We start from the raw sequence: 20904 nt of genomic DNA on the forward strand, positions 1-20904 counted from the left end.
TTTCATGATCAAAAGCCACGTGATCAGTGAATGATCAACCACGTGATCAGTGCATTTGATCAGCCACATGAACAGTGCAAGGTCAGGCCAAGTGATTCAGTGCATGCACAGTCACGTAATCAGTGTAGGATCAGCTTCGTAATCAGTGCATGATCAGGGCACATGTTCAGTGCATTATAACAGTAAGCTGATCAGTGTATGCGTCAGACACGTGAAGGAGGCATGAACAGCCTCATGATCTAGTTGTATATCAGCCGGCATGATCAGGGCATGATTCCGTAACGTGATTTAGTGCATATTCAGTCACGTGATCAGTGTATGATCTGCCATGTATCAGTGGCATGATCACCCAGGTGATCAGTCGCATGTTCAGCCACGTGGATCAGTGCATGATCTGGCACGTGAAGAGTGCATAATCAGTCACGTGATCAGTGTATGATAGCAAGGTTATCAGCGGCATGATCATCACGTGATCAGTGCATGATCAGCCATGTTGATCAGTGCATGCACAAGTCACGTGATCATTGTTATGATCAGCTTCGTATGAGTGGCATGATCAGCCATGTGATCAGTGCATGATCAGCCACGTGATCAGTGCCATGCACAAGTCACGTGATCAGTGTATTGATCAAGCTTCGTGATGAGTGCATTGATGAGCCACGTGACCAGTGCATGATCATTCCACGTGATCAGTGCATGCACAGTCACGTGATCAGGTTTATGATCAGCTTTCAGGATTCAGTGCAATGATCAGCCTCGGATCAGTGCAGCCAGTCTCGTGATCAGTGTATGATCAGCTTCGTGATCAGTACCATGATCAGCCATGATCAGTGTTATGATCAGGCACTGATCAGTGGCATGATCAGTCACGTGATCCAGTGGCCATGATCGCCACGTCATCAGTGCATGATCAGCCACGTCATCAGTGCATGTTCAAGCCACGTGATCAGTGCATGCACAGTCACGTGATCAGTGATATGATCAGCTTCGTGAATGAGTGCATGATGAGCCACGTGATCAGTGACCATGATATCAGCCACCGTGATTTAGTGCATGCACAGTCAATGTGATCAGTTATGATCAGTCTTCAGGATCGTGCATGAATCAGCCTCCGTGATCAGTGCATGTATGCAGTCTCGTGATCAGTGTCATCCACCGTGCCTCATGACCCATCAGCTTCAAGCACGTTGATCCATCGTGAAGTACGATGATCAGCATGTCATCCAGTGTATGAATTTCAGGCACGTGATCAGTGCATAGTTTGAACATCATGCGCAAACCTGGAGTTGAACGATCAAGGTGCACTGGAGATTTCTCTCTCATACCACTTGATCGTCGAATGCAGTGTGCTGACTGCACTATGTAGTCACTCAGCCACGTGGCTGACATCATCAGACTGAATAACGTGGGTTTCTTGACAGCAACTGATTCACGTGGCTTGAGGCGAACCACTCTGATCTCATAGATATGCACTTGATTCAACGGTGCAAACTGAAATCGCCTACTGACATGATCCTGTGTGGCTGACCCGTGCTCTGGATCCACGATAGGTGATTCATCTAAGTGCTAAGTCAACCTCAGCCACGTGAGCTGGAACCATTTGCTCGCAATTGATCTGCGCCAACTGAGTATTCTAGGGGAAGTGATGCACGCCACATGATCAGTGCATGTTCAGCCACGTTGACTCAGTGCATGGCATGGTACCATGATCAGTGTATGATCCACTTCGTCTTCAGGCATGACCAGCCACGGCGACCAGTGCATGATCAGCATGTGATCAGTGCATGCACAGTACGTTGATCAGTGTATGAACAGGCTTCGTTGATCAGTGCCATGGTCAGCCACGTGATCAGTTGCATGATCAGGGCACACATGAAGAGGTGCTTGATCAGCCACGTGAACTTCAAGTGCTATAGATTCTCCCAACGAATCGATCCGTGCATGATTCAGCGCACGTGATCGAGTGCATGACTAACAGCCACTTAACGATCATTGCATGTAATCATCCACGATATGATCAGTGAATTGCACAGTCACTGATCGATGTGTATGCTCCGCTATCAGTGATCTTGCGATCAACCCGTGATCGGTGGCATGCCCAATGGTCAGCCACGTTATCAGTGCATGATAAGCCATAGATTACCAGTTGCTGACTGGACTAGTCACGTGATCAGCATCAGTGTAATCCTATAGTGATCAAGCCTGACCTCTGTCTATCATCTAATCATGTGCATTATGACTTCAGCCATCGGTCCGACCATCAGTGCGATGTGCATGAGTTCCTTATGCCAAGTGTTTGATCAGCATATCGTGATCTGTGCTCTATGATCCAGGCCAGGTGATCAGTGCTTAGCATGAGTTCCGTGTATCAGTGTATGATCAGCAATTCGTCCTCAAGTGCATGATCAGCCACATTTGATTCCAGTTGCATGATTCAGGCATACGGGTGAAGAGTGCATAATCAGTCACTAGTATAACAGTGCATTGCAAAGATCACGTGATCAGTCGTATGATTCAGCTCAGCTGACTCAGTGCAATAATGTGTCGAGCCACAGTTGATCAGTGCATGATACATGCACGGCCTCAGTGCATGAAATCAGGCACGTGATCAGATGCATGATCAGTCACCTGATCAGTGCATGATCCACTCCACAGGATCAGCTGCAAATTATTCAGCTCTGATCTAGCTGCATTCAGTCACAGTTGATCTGTGTATAGGATTCAGCCATCGTGATAAGTGCTGATAACCACGTCGTGACTAGTGCCTATAATTAAGTCTAGCGATTGCTTATCAGTTGCTGATGGCACGGTAGATCAGGCATATGATCCAGGATTGTGAAGAGTGCAATCAGCCACGTCATCAGTGCCTATGATTCAGGACAGTCGTGATCGTTGCATGAATCAGTCACAAGAATTCAGATGCGATATCAAGACCACGTCATCAGTGCATCGAGTCAGCCCACTGTAACTATAATGCGATAGCTATGATACTAGCCACGGATCATCGAGTATAGCACATGATCTAGAGACCACCGGCTGATCAGTGCTGTATGCACTTAGTTTCATCGGTCAATCAGTGTATGTACCAGCGGTTCACGTGTATGATGTGGAGTGAAGTCTCCAAGGCCATGATGCATTGAATTCATCTGACACTCACTAATCAACCGGCTCCCCCCCCCCTCTGCATTAGACTTAGAATCGTCGCGGCCCCCCCCCCCCCCCCCTTCCATGATCCTAACGGCAATGTCGTGCTGATCATGGGCCGGCTGATACCATGTAGATCAGTGCCTGTGGCATCATGCAACGATCACTATGATGCAGTATACAAACATGATACAGTGTAAGAATCCGAATCATCACCCAGGTGACTTAGTGGCTATGAAAAATAGCCCACGTGTCGTATCAAACTCCTGCATGTTCAGTTCACGTGATCAGTGCATGATGAGCCACGTGATAAACCTGTGCGGCAGATGATCAGCACAAGTTGAATCAGTGCATGCACAGTCACATGTACCAAATTGTTATGATCAGCTTCGTGATCAGTACATGATCAGCCATGTCATCAGTGCATGGATCAGGCCGTGATCAGTTATGATCGAAGCCACGTGTCAAGTGCATGAGGCCAAGAATTGCCTCGAATGCATGTATAGGTGTGACTCGTGCAAGCTCACGTCACAATGAAATCAGTGCATGATCATCTCACGTGACATCAGTGGAACACGATCAGATACGGTGATCAGTGCAGTCGATTGGCAGTATACGTGATTGCCCAGTGTAATTGATTCATCCACCAGATCAGTGCCATGCTGCAGCTTCATGGTATCAGAGCATTATAGCCACGTGATCAGTTCTTGATGAAGGGCATATGATCAGCACCATTGAGACACGAGTTCACTGCATGCTAAGTCACGTGATCAGTTCATGATTTCAGCCATGTGATTAGTGCATGGTCATCCACGTGATAAATGCAGGTCATCCATGTGCATTATTCATGCACAATCAGTGTGATCGTGCTAATGATAGCCAAGAGATCCCTTGTGACATGACTCAGTCAGTGATCAGTGTATGATCAGCACGTGATCAGGGCATGAATAGTGCAGGTGATCCAAGCACATGATAAATCAGTTAATCTATGGGCTGGGGCCCACCGTCGCATGGCGTGATTTTTGCTATCGCATGCAAGCAATCCCTATGCCGTGCTGAATCATCTATGCACTGGATCATCGTATTTGCTGACCTGCACTGATCACGAAGCTGATCATACTATCACCATGGGTGATCTACACTTTGAACACGTATGCGATCTGAAATCGCATGCACTGGTCACATGGCTGCATATCAGTGGCGTAGATCACAGGTAAAGGCTGATCATACACTGATCACTGACTGTGGCATGCACTGATTCAAAAATTGTGCCTATGGATCCATGCCCACTGAGTGATCACTCAGGTTGGGGATTGAGTTCAATGCGCTTGAATTAGCACCTCAGTGCAACTCACACTGCCAACGTGATGTGTGCCACCACCTTCACGGTTGGCCAGATCCATGTGGCCACCATTCATGCATAGCTGATGGGATCAGCTACATGTGACTTGATCAAGTGCTGCCCATCCTGATCACCATAGCCACGTGTCACCCTGCATATCAGTCACCTGGCATGAGGTTGACTCCAAATGACTGTTCCACATGGGCATGAGTCATAATCGACTGACAAGCCACGTGATCGGACCATGATCGATGTCATGCACTGCACAATCACATTGACTGGGTACCACGACCTAATGGTGATGCATCATTGATGATCCCTACTATTAACGCCTACGTGGAGAACTGTGGGCACCTATCTTGGATCCACTGATCACCAGCTTCCTTCGTGATCAGTGGCATCCATCACCTTATCACGGGTACGAGCTGATCACTGCATTGTTACGTGACCTGTATCACATGCAGTCGCGCACATTGCATGATGTATCAGCTCAGAAAGCACGTGAAGAGTTCAAATCGATCTGTGATACAGCATCACACGTACTGATCATAACTATCGACCGAAAGTGATCATACTAAAGCAGATCTAGATCGCGTGATCAGTGTGCCTTCTCGACCAGTGAGATCATAGCGATAGCAATGGCTGATGAATTACAAACGCCACGTGTATCATCAGATTAAGTCTCTTGCATCAGTGCACTATCATATTACCGATGACTGCACTGATGATCCATATATGCTGATGATCTTTGCAAAGTGACTTATAGAGGCAATTGATCAGCATCAAGGAATTCATCAGAAGTAGTATGGGACATGCCATAGTGACAGTTGCAATCGATACCCCTGCACGTAAATCTTCGTGTGTGACCGGCACCTGAACAAGGTCAACGATGATGCAGTGTACTGATGAAGCTTCGTGATCAGTGCATGTTCAGCCACGTGATCAGCTGAACATTGCCGGCACAATGTTTGAGCCCGTGGGTCTCCTGAGTTGTATCCAGTGGCACTTGAATTACGTTAGTCTTATCTGAGACCATCGCACATGATCAACAGTGTCGAGATGATTCATGCGCACTGATATTGACTCAGTGCCACGTTGGATCAGTGCCTGATACATGCACTGATAACCGGGTATCATCACCAGTCACATTGCGTAAAGCATTGTCTGATCACTTGTGGGTGAATCTAGCATCTGGCTCACGTGATCTACACTCCAGTGTCCACACCTCGAGTGTTCAATCATGGCTGGTGCCTCAACTCGCCGCTGTTAAACTCCTGGCTACATCACACTCACTACCATGACTTGATATGCCCAGCTCTTCGATACTGTCTTGCCTGAAGTTTCATGTGTGGATCATGCACTATGAAGGTGAATCATTCCAACTGGCATCCATCGACCATGGTGTATGCGCACATGATCTAAGTGGGCTGATCCCAGTGTATCGATGATCAATACTGATATGCACTAACTACTAGATGAGTCGAACCATATGCCACTGATCACACGGGCTGATCATTACCTTTGATAGCGCTGTGATCCCAGTGGCACAACATGCATCTATTCCACTTTATTGATCAAATTCATTTGTGTTCTTATGGCCTACAAGCGCCTAGTTAGAGATGTCAATCATGTGCTGATCACATTATGTATGCCCTGAAACTGGTCGACCAGTCACCTCGATCTAATGGCACCTGGATCCTGGTGAACTCTTTCAATGCTCGCTACTGACACGACTGATCATACACAGTGAATTACGTGCAACGGTCGTCTTCGCCACTTGTGATCAACGGTGCGAGTCGTATCCATAATTGAGTGCCCACACTTAAGTTAGTGAACAATGCACTAGTCTGCTGCATATGAACTTCAGGGCAATCAAAAGTGTTTCCTGGAGTATGACATGATGCAAGTAGAAGTGCTGATATCTATGCTGATGTCATTACCAATTCGACGTAGACTAATCGGTGAAGCTTGAAAGTCCGAGCGAAAATGAGCACAGTGCCATCATGACCTCTACCAGTGTAGATGATTCAGCTTCCGCCATGATACTTGGCATGATCCGTAACTATGATTCAAGTCTGATTCAGTCTACTATGTGATCAGTGTTATGATCTTTGCACAATCCGTGACAGTGCTATTGATGTATCACTCACCAGGATGACAGTCAGAGCATGACATTCTTGATGCACAAAACTAAGCTGATACAATACAAGTCAGAGTAGTACACATATCAAAAGGTCAACTCGATCAAGTTGTATCCTGGAACTAACACCCAGGTTATAAACTCAAGTGATAGCAATATGTCACATGCGCATGGATTCATGCCATCCAAACTACGTTCATCCAGTGCATGGATCAGCCATGTGATCAGTGCATGCAAACAAGTCACGTGATCATTTGTATGATCAGCTCTGGTCGTGTAGTGAGTGAATGATCAGCATGTGATCAGTGCATGATTCAGCCATTGGATACATGTGCATCGCACATTCACGTGATCATTGTATGATCAGCCTTCGTGATGAGCTCGCTATGATCAGCCATGTTGATCAGTGCATTGAATCAGCCACGTGATCCAGTGCTTAGCTATCAGTCCACGTGATCAAATGTATGATCAGCTTTCTAATCGACCGTGATGAGTGCATGATGAGCCACGTGATCAGTGCATGCACAGTCATCGTGCATCAGTGTAATCATCAGCTTCGTTGATGATGTGCATGATGAAGGAACACGTGATCAGTGCATGATCAGCCAGTGATTAATGTGCAAGTGCACAGTTGCATGTTGTATCAGATTTATGACTTCAGGCTTCAGGATCAGTTGCAATGATTCATGCCTCGTGATCAGTGCATGTGCAGTTTCTCGTGATCAGTGTATGATTTCAAGCTTCGTGATCAGTACATGATCAGCCATGTCATCAGTGTATTGTCAGGCACTGAGTCAGTGCATGATCAGTCACGTGATCAGTGCTGATCGGCCACTTCATCAGTGCATATTGATCAGCCACGTCATCAGTGCATTGTTCCAGGCCACGTCCTATCAGTGCATGCACAGTCAACTGTGATCATGTGTATGATCAAGCCTTCGTTGATGAAGTGTATGATTTCGGCAGGTATCAGTCATGATCAGGCATTGTGATCAGTGCATGATCAGTCACATGATCAGTGAATCAATCACACCAGTGATTAAGTGCATGAAAGCCACTGTGATACCCTGCATGTTCAGTAACATTGTATTAGTAGATACAGTGCATGATCGATGCCACGATGACTCACAGCAATGATCAGCCCAAGTATCAGTGCATCACAGTCACATGACCATTGTATGATCAGCTTCGTGATCAGTTCTACATGATCAGCCACGTCATCAAGTGCATGATCAGGCCGTTGTATCAGCTGACATGACAGTCACCTGATCAAGTGCAGATCACTCACGAGAAATCAGTGCAATGGTACAGGCTCTTGTCAGTGCATGATCAGTCACTAGATCAGTTGCAAATGTCAGCACATGATCAGGTGTATACAGCCAGTGTTCAGTGGCATGTATGCCAATGTGATCCTGCTAGATAGCTAAGTGATACCGTGCAAGCTCAGTCACCTATGTAACAGTGCATACATCCACTGTGAAATAACAGCGCATGATAGCCACGTGATCATTGCCGTACAATTTACGTGATCAGTGCATGTGCAGCTCAATGTGATCTTGCCATGATTAGACCACGTGATCAGTGAATGATCAGTCACACATGTGATTTCAGTGGCATTGAATCAGTAACGTGATCAGTGGTATGATCAATCCACATGATCAGTGCAATAAATGTCGCAGTTACTATGATTCAAGAGGGCATTATATAGCCACGTGATCAAGTTCTCTGATTAGGATATGATCAGCACCATGAGACACGAGTTCACTGCAGCTAAGTTCACGTGATCAGTTCGAATGATCAGCATGTGATTAGCTGCATGACATCAGCCCACGTTGAAAAATAATTGCATACATCATACCATGTGGTTATTGCAGCACAATCAAGTTGATCAGTGAGATAGCCAAGAGATCTGTCTGCATGATCAGTCAACGTGATCAGTGTATGATCAGCGGCACGGAATCCAGGGCATGATAGCCAGCGTGCACCAGCTACATGAATTTACATTTCAGTGCATGATCAGTCACGTTGATCAGTGGTATGATGCGACTTAGTGGACTAGGGCATATCAGTCCATAGACTCGTGATCAGTGCATGATTCAGGCACGTGATCAGTGTATGATCAGCACGTGATCAGTGCATGATAACCACTGGACCCCTGCATGATCATGTCACATGATCAGTTGCAGGATTAGCCATGGACAAGTGCATGCACAGTCACGTTGTCAGTGTTATGATCAGCTATCGTGTATCAGTGCATGGTCAGACCACCGTGACTCAGTGCATTGATCAGCACGTGAAGGTCGATGATTACAGCCACGTTATCAGTCATGATCTTCCCTACGTGATCAAGTGCATGGATCAGCCACGTGATTCAGTAGCTCATGGATCGCCATGTGACCATTGCTATGAATCTGCAAAGGTGAAATTAGGGCACTTGATCAGTCACGGGTATCAGTGTTTGGTCAGCCATGTATCAGTGCTGATGATTCACCCACATGATTCAGTGCATTGTTCAGCACGTGATCAGTGCGGATGCATGTCAGTCACCAGGTCAGTGTATGATCCCATTGATCAGTCATATCCAGGTGCAGGCATGTCCAGCCGAACATGATCAGTGCATGATCCACGCGAAGAGTGCAAATCAGTCACGTGATTCAGTGTATGAGTAAGCACAGGTATCAGCGCATGATCATCCACGTTGATTCAGTGCCATGATCAGCCATGTGATCAGGCTGCAGGCACTGACAGATGAACAGGTCGATCAGCAGTAGACCCGATCAGTCATGACATCTAAGAGTGCTGATCCCTCGTGATAGTGCATGATTCAGCCACAGTGATCAGTGCATTGTCAGCCACGTGATCTTGCATGTCGAGCATATCACGTGAATCAGCAGTACGTGATCACTTCTGTGGTATGATGCAGCCCTGCAAACATCGTGATGCCCAGTCACGTGTCTTATGGTTCAGCTCAGATCAGGGCTGATAGCTAGTTCCAGTGCATGATGCAGTGCTCGATCAGTTATGATCAGCTTGCATAGCTGATCCACGTGCAAGTGTATTCAGTCAACTATCGTGAATGATCAGCCACGATTGATTAGTGCCATGAAAGCCACGTGACCCTCATTATCAGCCAGTATCAGTGCATCATCAGGGTCATCTGTTCAGTGCAAATGGCTCTGATCAGTTGCAGTATCATCGTGCATTCACAGTCGCATTGCATCAGGTAATGATCAGTTGTGATCAGTGATGGTACCATTATAGTGCCATGCAGCCAATGACATGATGCACGATCCAGTGTGATACCACGTGCACTGCATGATCAGCCACAGTTAACAGTGCAAATCAGCCATAGTGATCAGTGACTACAGTACACGATATCATTGTAGCTCCATGATCAGCATTCAAGCGGATCAGTGCATGATCTGCAATGATATACGGGAGTATCCAAGTGCACTTGCATCAGTACGTATGATCAGGCTATCAGTATGATCCAGTTATGATCCAGCACGTGATGAGGTGACACTCAGCATCATGAATGATCAGGTTGTATCATGAGTCGAACGTTCGTGTGAATCGCATGATCAGACATGTTCAGCCACTATCAGTGCATGTGCAGTCTCGTGATCAGTGATGATGAGCCACTGAGATCAGTGCATGATCAGCCACGTGATCAGTGCATGATCAGCCTTGTGATCAGTGCATGCACAGTCACGTGATCAGTGTATGATCACCTTCGTGATTAGTTCATGATCAGCCACGTGATCAGTGAATGATCAACCACGTGATCAGTGCATGATCAGCCACATGAACTGTGCAAGGTCAGCCAAGGGATCAGTGCATGCACAGTCACGTAATCAGTGTATGATCAGCTTCGTGATCAGTGCATGATCAGCACATGTTCAGTGCATTATCAGTAAGCTGGATCAGTGTATGGTCAGAACACGTGAGGAGGGCATGAACAGCCTCATGATCAGTGTATGATCAGCCGCATGATCAGGGCATGATCCGTAACGTAATTAGTGCATGATCAGTCACGTGATCAGTGTATGATCTGCCATGTGATCAGTGCATGATCACCCAGGTGATCAGTGCATGTTCAGCCACGTGATCAGTGCATGATCTGGCACGTGAAGAGTGCATAATCAGTCACGTGATCAGTGTATGATAGCAAGGTTATCAGCGCATGATCATCCACGTGATCAGTGCATGATCAGCCATGTGATCAGTGCATGCACAGTCACGTGATCATTGTATGATCAGCTTCGTGATGAGTGCATGATCAGCCATGTGATCAGTGCATGATCAGCCACGTGATCAGTGCATGCACAGTCACGTGATCAGTGTATGATCAGCTTCGTGATGAGTGCATGATGAGCCACGTGACCAGTGCATGATCAGCCACGTGATCAGTGCATGCACAGTCACGTGATCAGTTTATGATCAGCTTCAGGATCAGTGCATGATCAGCCTCGTGATCAGTGCATGTGCAGTCTCGTGATCAGTGTATGTTCAGCTTTGTGATCAGTACATGATCAGCCACGTCATCAGTGTATGTTCAGTCACGTGATCAGTGCATGATCAGCCACGTAATCAGTGCATGATCAGCCACGTGATCAGTGCATTATCAGCCACGTAATCAGTGCATGATCAGCCACGTGATCAGTGCATGCACAGTCACGTGATCAGTGCATGCACAGTCACATGATCAGTGTATGATCAGCTTCGTGATCAGTGCATGGTCAACCACGTGATGAGTGCATGATCAGCCACATGAACAGTGCATGATCAGCCACGTTATCAGTGCATGATCAACCACGTGATCAGTGCATGATCAGCCACATGAACAGTGCAAGATCAGCCACGTGATCAGTGCAAGCACAGTCACGTAATCAGTGTATGATCAGCTTCGTGATCAGTGCATGATGAGTCACGAGATCAGTGGCATGATCAGGCACGTGTTCAGGGCATTATCAGTAATGTGATCAGTGTATGATCAGACACGTGATGAGTGCATGAACAGCCTCATGATCAGTGTATGATCAGCCGTGTGATCAGTGCATGATCCGCAACGTAGTTAGTGCATGATCAGGCATGTGATCAGTACATGATCAGCCACATTATCAGTGCATACATGGTCCCATGATCAGTGAATGATCAGCTTCGTCTTCAGTGCATGATCAGCCACATGATCAGTGCATGATCAGCCTTGTGATCAGTGCATGCACAGTCACGTGATCAGTGTATGATCACCTTCGTGATTAGTTCATGATCAGCCACGTGATCAGTGAATGATCAACCACGTGATCAGTGCATGATCAGCCACATGAACAGTGCAAGGTCAGCCAAGTGATCAGTGCATGCACAGTCACGTAATCAGTGTAGGATCAGCTTCGTGATCAGTGCATGATCAGGCACATGTTCAGTGCATTATCAGTAAGCTGATCAGTGTATGGTCAGACACGTGAGGAGGGCATGAACAGCCTCATGATCAGTGTATGATCAGCCGCATGATCAGGGCATGATCCGTAACGTGATTAGTGCATGATCAGTCACGTGATCAGTGTATGATCTGCCATGTGATCAGTGCATGATCACCCAGGTGATCAGTGCATGTTCAGCCACGTGATCAGTGCATGATCTGGCACGTGAAGAGTGCATAATCAGTCACGTGATCAGTGTATGATAGCAAGGTTATCAGCGCATGATCATCCACGTGATCAGTGCATGATCAGCCATGTGATCAGTGCATGCACAGTCACGTGATCATTGTATGATCAGCTTCGTGATGAGTGCATGATCAGCCATGTGATCAGTGCATGATCACCCACGTGATCAGTGAATGCACAGTCACGTGATCAGTGTATGATCAGCTTCGTGATGAGTGCATGATGAGCCATGTGACCAGTGCATGATCAGCCACGTGATCAGTGCATGCACAGTCACGTGATCAGTTTATGATCAGCTTCAGGATCAGTGCATGATCAGCCTCGTGAGCAGTGCATGTGCAGTCTCGTGATCAGTGTATGATCAGCTTTGTGATCAGTACATGATCAGCCACGTCATCAGTGTATGTTCAGTCACGTGATCAGTGCATGATCAGCCACGTAATCAGTGCATGATCAGCCACGTGATCAGTGCATGATCAGCCACGTAATCAGTGCATGATCAGCCACGTGATCAGTGCATGCACAGTCACGTGATCAGTGCATGCACAGTCACATGATCAGTGTATGATCAGCTTCGTGATCAGTGCATGGTCAACCACGTGATGAGTGCATGATCAGCCACATGAACAGTGCATGATCAGCCACGTTATCAGTGCATGATCAACCACGTGATCAGTGCATGATCAGCCACATGAACAGTGCAAGATCAGCCACGTGATCAGTGCAAGCACAGTCACGTAATCAGTGTATGATCAGCTTCGTGATCAGTGCATGATGAGTCACGAGATCAGTGCATGATCAGGCACGTGTTCAGGGCATTATCAGTAATGTGATCAGTGTATGATCAGACACGTGATGAGTGCATGAACAGCCTCATGATCAGTGTATGATCAGCCGTGTGATCAGTGCATGATCCGCAACGTAGTTAGTGCATGATCAGGCATGTGATCAGTACATGATCAGCCACATTATCAGTGCATACATGGTCCCATGATCAGTGAATGATCAGCTTCGTCTTCAGTGCATGATCAGCCACATGATCAGTGCATGATCAGGCACGTGAAGAGTGCATAATCAGTCATGTGATCAGTGTATGATAGCCAGGTTATCAGCGTGTGGTCAGCCACGTGATCAGTGCATGATCAGTCACGTGATCAGTGTATGATCAGCCACGTGATCAGTACATGATTACCACGTGACTGGTGCATGATACCCAGGTTATCAGTGCATGATCAGCCACATGATCAGTGCATGATCTCCCACGTGATCAGTGCATGATCAGCTACGTGATCAGTGCATGATCAGCCACGTGATCATTGCATGTTCAGCCACGTGATCAGTGCATCCACAGTCACATGATCAGTGTATGATCAGCTTCGTGATCAGTGCATGTTCAGCCACGTGATCAGTGCATGTGCAGTCTCGTGATCAGTGTATGATGAGCCACGAGATCAGTGCATGATCAGCCACGTGATCAGTGCATGATCAGCCTTGTGATCAGTGCATGCACAGTCACGTGATCAGTGTATGATCACCTTCGTGATTAGTTTATGATCAGCCACGTGATCAGTGAATGATCAACCACGTGATCAGTGCATGATCAGCAACATGAACAGTGCAAGATCAGCCAAGTGATCAGTGCATGCACAGTCACGTAATCAGTGTATGATCAGCTTCGTGATCAGTGCATGATGAGCCACGTGATCAGTGCAAGATCAGGCACGTGTTCAGTGCGTTATCAGTAAGGTGATCAGTGTATGATCAGCCCCATGATCAGGGCATGGTCCGTAAGTGATTAGTGCATGATCAGTCACGTGATCAGTGTATGATCTGCCATGTGATCAGTGCATGATCACGCAGGTGATCAGTGCATGATCAGCCACGTGATCAGTGCATGATCTGGCACGTGAAGTGTGCACAATCAGTCACGTGATCAGTGTATGATAGCCAGGTTATCAGCGCATGATCATCCACGTGATCAGTGCATGATCAGCCATGTGATCAGTGCATGCACAGTCAAGTGATCAGTGTATGATCAGCTTCGTGATCAGTGCATGATCAGCCATGTGACCAGTGCATGATCAGGCACGTGTTCAGTGTATGATCACCCATGTGATCAGTGTATGATCAGCTTCGTGATCAGTGCATGGTCAGCCACGTGATCAGTGCATGATCAGGCAGGTGATCAGTGCATGCACAGTCACGTGATCAGTGTATGATCAGCATCGTGATCAGTGCATGATCAGCCACGTGATCATTGTATGTTCAGCCACGTGATCAGTGCATGCACAGTCACGTGATCAGTGTATGATCCGCTTCGTGATCAGTGCATGGTCAGCCACATGATCAGTGCCTGATCAGGCACGTGAAGAGTGCATGATCAGTCACGTGATCAGTGCATTATCTCCCAAGTGATCAGTGCATGATCAGCCACGTGATCAGCGCATGATCAGCCACGTGATCATTGCACGTTCAGCCACATGGTCAGTGCATGCAGAGTCACGTGATCAGTGTATGGTCAGCTTCGTGATCAGTGAATGAACATCCATCTGACCAATGCATGCACAGCCACGTGTTCAGTGCATTATCTCCCAAGTGATCAGTGCATTGTCAGCCACCTGATCAGTGCATGATCATGCAGGTCAAGTGTGCATGATAAGTCACGTGATCAGTGTATGATAGCAAAGTTATCAGTGCATGATCAGCCAGGTGATCATTGCATGTTCAGCCACGTGATCAGTGCATGCACAGTCACGTGATCAGTGTATGATCAGCTTCGTGATCAGTGCATGATCAGCCATTTGATCAGTGCATGATCAGGCACGTGTTCAGTGCATGCACAGTCACGTGATCAGTGTATGATCAACTTCGTGATCAGTGCATGGTCAGCCACGTGATCAGTGCATGATCAGGCAGGTGATCAGTGCATGCACAGTCACGTGATCATTGTATGATCAGCATCATGATCAGTGCATGATCAGCCACGTGATCAGTGTATGTTCAGCCACGTGATCAGGGCATGCACAGTCATGTGATCAGTGTATGATCAGCTTCGTGATCAGAGCATCGTCAGCCACATGATCAGTGCATGATCAGGCACGTGATCAGTGCATTATCTCCCAAGTGATCAGTGCATGATCAGCCACGTGATCAGTGCATGGTCAGCCACGTGATCATTGCATGTTCAGCCACGTGATCAGTGCATGCACAGTCACGTGATCAGTGTATGATCAGCTTCGTGATCAGTGCATGTTCATCCACGTGATCAGTGCATGGTGAGCCACGTGATCAGTTCATGATCAGGCACGTGTTCAGTGCATTATCAGTAAGGTGATCAGTGTACGATCAGACACGTGATGAGGGCATGAACAGCCTCATGATCAGTGCATGATCAGCCGCATGATCTAGGCATGGTCCGTAACGTGATTAGTGCATGATCAGTCACGTGATCAGTGTATGATCTGCCATGTGATCAGTGCATGATCACCCAGGTGATCAATGCATGATCAGCCACGTGATCAGTGCATGATCTGGCACGTGAAGAGTGCATATTCAGTCACCTGATCAGTGTATGATAGCCAGGTTATCAGCGCATGATCATCCACGTGATGAGTGCATGATCAGCCATGTGATCAGTGTATGATCAGCTTCGTGATCAGTGCATGGTGAGCCTCGTGATCAGTGCATGTACATGCAGGTGATCAGTGCATGCACAGTCACGTGATCAGTGTATGATCAGCATCGTGATCAGTGCATGATCAGCCAGGTGATCATTGTATGTTCAGCCACGTGATCAGTGCATGCACAGTCACGTGATCAGTGTATGATCAGCTTCGTGATCAGTGCATGATCAGCCACGTGATCATTGTATGTTCAGCCACGTGATCAGTGCATGCACAGTTACGTGATCAGTGTATGATCAGCTTCGTGATCAGTGCATTGTCAGCCACGTGATCAGTGCATGGTCAGGCACGTGAAGAGTGCATGATCAGTCACGTGGTCAGTTGATTATCTCCCAAGTGATCAGTGCATGATCAGCCACGTGATTAGTGCATGATCATCCACGTGATCAGTGCATGATCAGCCATGTGATCGGTGCATGCACAGTCAGGTGATCAGTGTATGATCAGCTTCGTGATCAGTGCATGATCAGCCACGTGATCATTGTATGTTCAGCCACGTGATCAGTGCATGCACAGTCACGTGATGAGTGTATGATCAGCTTCGTTATCAGTGCATGGTCAGCCACGTGATCAGTGCATGGTCAGGCACGTGAAGAGTGCATGATCAGTCATGTAATCAGTGCATTACGTCCCAAGTGATCAGTGCATGATCAGCCACGTGATCATTGCACGTTCAGCCACATGATCAGTGCATGCAGAGTCACGTGATCAGTGTATGATCAGCTTCGTGATCAGTGCATGTTCAGCCACTTTATCAGTGCATGATCAGCCACGTGATCAGTGCATGCACAGTCCCGTGATCAGTGTATGATCAGCTTCATGATCAGTGCAAGATCAGCCACGTGATCAGTGCATGATCAGCCATGTGATCAGTGCATGTGCAGTCACGTGATCAGTGAATGATAGCCACCTCATCAGTGCATGATAGTCACCTGATCAGTGAATGATAGCCACATGATTAGTGCGTGATTACTGTCTTCTCAGCTGCTTGACAATTTCATGCTGATTGTGTGATTCCTGCCTGCTAAGCTCTTTGATTATTGCCTCCTGAGTCACATCGTCAGTGCATGATAGGCACGTGATCAGTGCATGATCAGTCACATGATCAGCACCATTCAGACACGTGATCACTGCATGCTCAGTCACGTGATCAGTTCATTATCGTCAACGTGATCAGTTCATGATAGCCACGTGACCAGTGCATGATAGCCACGTAATCAGTGCATGATCAGTCACGTGATCAGTGCATGATTAGTCACGTGATCAGTGAATGATAGCCACCTGATCAGTGCATGATAGTCACGTGATCAGTCCATCATCAGTCATGTGAACAGTCACGTGATCAGTGCATGATCAGTCACATGAGAAGTGCATGATCAGTTACGTGATCAGTGCATTCGCAGTCAGGTGATTCCTGCATGATAGCCACGTGATCAGTGCATGAGCAGTCACCTAATCAGTGCATGATCAGCCACGTGATCAGTGAATGATAGCCACCAGATCAGTGCATGATAGCCACGTGATCAGTGCATGAGCAGTTCGTGATCAGTGCATGATCAGTCACGGGAACAGAGTATGAAAATCCACGTGATCAGAGGATGATCAGTCATGTGATCAGTGCATGATAGCCACTTGATCAGTGCAAGATCAGTCATGTGATCATTGCATAATCAGTCAGGTGATCAGTGGATGATCAGTCACATGATCAGTGCATAATCAGTCACGTGATCAGTGAATGATAGCCACCTGATCAGTGCATGTTAGCCACCTGATCAGTGCGTGATAGTCACGTGATCAGTGCATGATCAGTCACGTGATCAGTGCATGATCAGTTATGTGATCTGTGCATGATCAGCCACGTGAGCCGTGCATGATAGCCACGTGAGCAGTGAATGATCAAACGTGAGCAGTGTATTTTCAGCCACGTGATCAGTGCATGATAGCAACGTAATCAGTGCATGATCATTCAAATGATAGGTGTATGATCAGCCACGTGATCGGAGAATGATAGCCACGTGATCAGTGCCTGATAACCACGTAATCAGTGCATGATCAGTCAAGTGATCAGTGCATGCGCAGTCAAGTGATCAGTGCATGATAGCTACGTGAGCAGTGCAGGATCAGCAACATGAGCACTGCGTGATAACCACGTGATTACTGAATGATAGCCACGTGATCAGTGCATAATAGCCACGTGATCAGTGCATAATCAGTCACGTGATCAGTGCATGATAACCACTTGATTAGTGCATGATAGCCACCTGATCAGTGCATGATAGCCACGTGATCAGTGCATGATCAGTCACGTGATTAGTGCATGCGCAGTCAGGTGATCAGTGCATGATAGCTAAGTGATCAGTGCATGATTAGCAACGTGAGCACTGCATGATAGCCACCTGTCAGTGAATGATAGCCACCTGATCAGTGCATAATAGCCACGTGATCAGGCCATCATCAGTCACGTGATCAGCCACATGATCAGTGCATGATCAGTCACGTGAGAAGTGCAGGATCAGTTACGTGATCAGTGCATGTGCAGTCACGTGATTCCTGCATGATAGCCACGTGATCAGTGCATGAGCAGTCACCTAATCAGTGCAGGATCAGCCACGTGATCAGGGAATGATAGCCACCAGATCAGTGCATGATAGCCACGTGATCAGTGCATGATCAATCTCGTGATAAGTGCATGATCAGTCACTTGAACAGAGTATGAAAATCCACGTGATCAGAGCATGATCAGTCATGTGATCAGTGCATGATAGCGAAGTGATCAGTGCATGCTCAGTCACGTGATCAGTGTATGCTCAACCTGGTGATCAGTGCATGATAGCCACGTGATCAGTGCATGATCAGTCACGTGATCAGTGCAGGATCAGTCACGTGATCAGTGCAGGATCTGTCACGTGATCAGTGAATGATAGCCACCTGATCAGTGCATGATAGCCACCTGATTAGTGCGTGATAGCCACGTGATCAGTGCATGACCAGTCACGTGATCAGTGCATGATCCATTACGTGATCAGTGCATGGGCAGTCACTTGATCAGTGCATGATAGCTACATGATCAATGCATGATCAGCAACCTGAGTAGAGCATGATAGCCGCGTGATTAGTGCATGATCAGTTACGTTAGCAGTGTACGATCAGCCATGTGATCAGTGCATGATAGCCACGTGATCAGTGCATGATCAGTCACGTGATCAGTTCATTATCAGCCACGTGATCAATGAAAGATAGCCACCTGAAAAGGGCAGGATAGTCACGTGATCAGTGTATGATCAGCCACGTGTTTAGTGCATGTTATCCACGTGATCAGGGAATGATAGCCCTGTGATCATTTGATGATTAGTCACGTGATCTGTGCATGATCAGCCACGTGATCAGTGTAGGATAAGCCACGTGATCAGTGCATGATAGCCAAGTTATCAGTGCATGTTAGCCACGTGATCAGTGGATGATCTGTCACCTGATCTGTGCATGATTAGTCACGTGATTAGTGTATGATCAGCCACGTGATAATTGCATGATAGCCACGTGATCAATTCAAGAGAGCCAGGTGATCAGTGAATAATCAGTCATGTGATCTGTGTATGATCAGCCACGTGATCAGGGTATCATAGCCACCTTATCAGTGCATGATAACCACGAAATCAGTGCGTCATCAGTCCGTGATTAGTGCATGATCACCCAAATTATCAGTGCATGATCAGACACATGATCAGTGCATGATCTGTCACGTGATCAGTGTATGATATCCACATGATCACTGAATGCACAGTCACGTGATCAGTGCAGTAAAGCTACATGATCACTGAATGTTCAGCCACGTGATCAGTGAATGATAGCCACGTGATCAGTGCATGATAGACACCTGATCATTGCATGATAGCCACGTGATCAGTGCATGATCAGTCACGTGATCATTGCATGATTCGACACATGATCAGTGAATGATAGCCACCTGATCAGTACATGATAGACACCTGATCATTGCATGATAGCCACGTGATCAGTGCATGATCAGTCACGTGATCATTGCATGATCCGACACATGATTAGTGAATGATAGACACCAGATCAGTGCATGATAGACACCTGATCATTGCCTGATAGCCATGTGTTCAGTGCATGATCAGTCACGTGATCGGTGCTTGATCAGTCACGTGATCAGTGAATGATAGCCACCTGATCAGTGCATGATAGCTACGTGATCAGTCCATCATCAGTCATGTGAACAGTCACATGATCAGTGCATGATCAGTCACGTGAGAAGTCCATGATCACTTACGTGATCAGTGCATTCCCAGTCACGTGATTCCTGCATGATAGCCACGTGATCAGTGCATGAGCAGTTGCCTAATCAGTGCATGATCAGCCACGTGATCAGTGAATGATAGCCACGTGATCAGTCCATCATCAGTCATGTGAACAGTCACATGATCAGTGCATGATCAGTCACGTGATCGGTGCATGATCAGCCACGTGATCAGTGCATGATCAGCCACGTGATCATTGCACGTTCAGCCACATGATCAGTGCATGCAGAGTCACGTGATCAGTGTATGATCAGCTTCGTGATCAGAGCATGATCATCCATATGATCTGTGCATGATCAGGCACGTGATCAGTGTTTGATCAGCCATGTGATCAGTGTATGATCAGCTTCGTGATCAGTGCATGGACAGCCACGTGATCAGTGCATTATCTCCCAAGTGATCAGTGCATGGTCAGTCACGTGATCAGTGCATGATCAGGCACGTCAAGTGTGCATGATCAGTCACGTGATCAGTGTATGATAGCAAAGTTATCAGTGCATGATCAGCCACGTGATTAGTGCATGCACAGTCACATGATCAGTGTATGATCAGCTTCGTGATCAGTGCATGTTCAGCCACTTTATCAGTGCATGATCAGCCACGTGATCAG

Source organism: Bos taurus, chromosome 12 (assembly GCF_002263795.3).
Source record: "Bos taurus isolate L1 Dominette 01449 registration number 42190680 breed Hereford chromosome 12, ARS-UCD2.0, whole genome shotgun sequence".
NCBI classification, from domain to species: Eukaryota; Metazoa; Chordata; class Mammalia; order Artiodactyla; family Bovidae; genus Bos; species Bos taurus.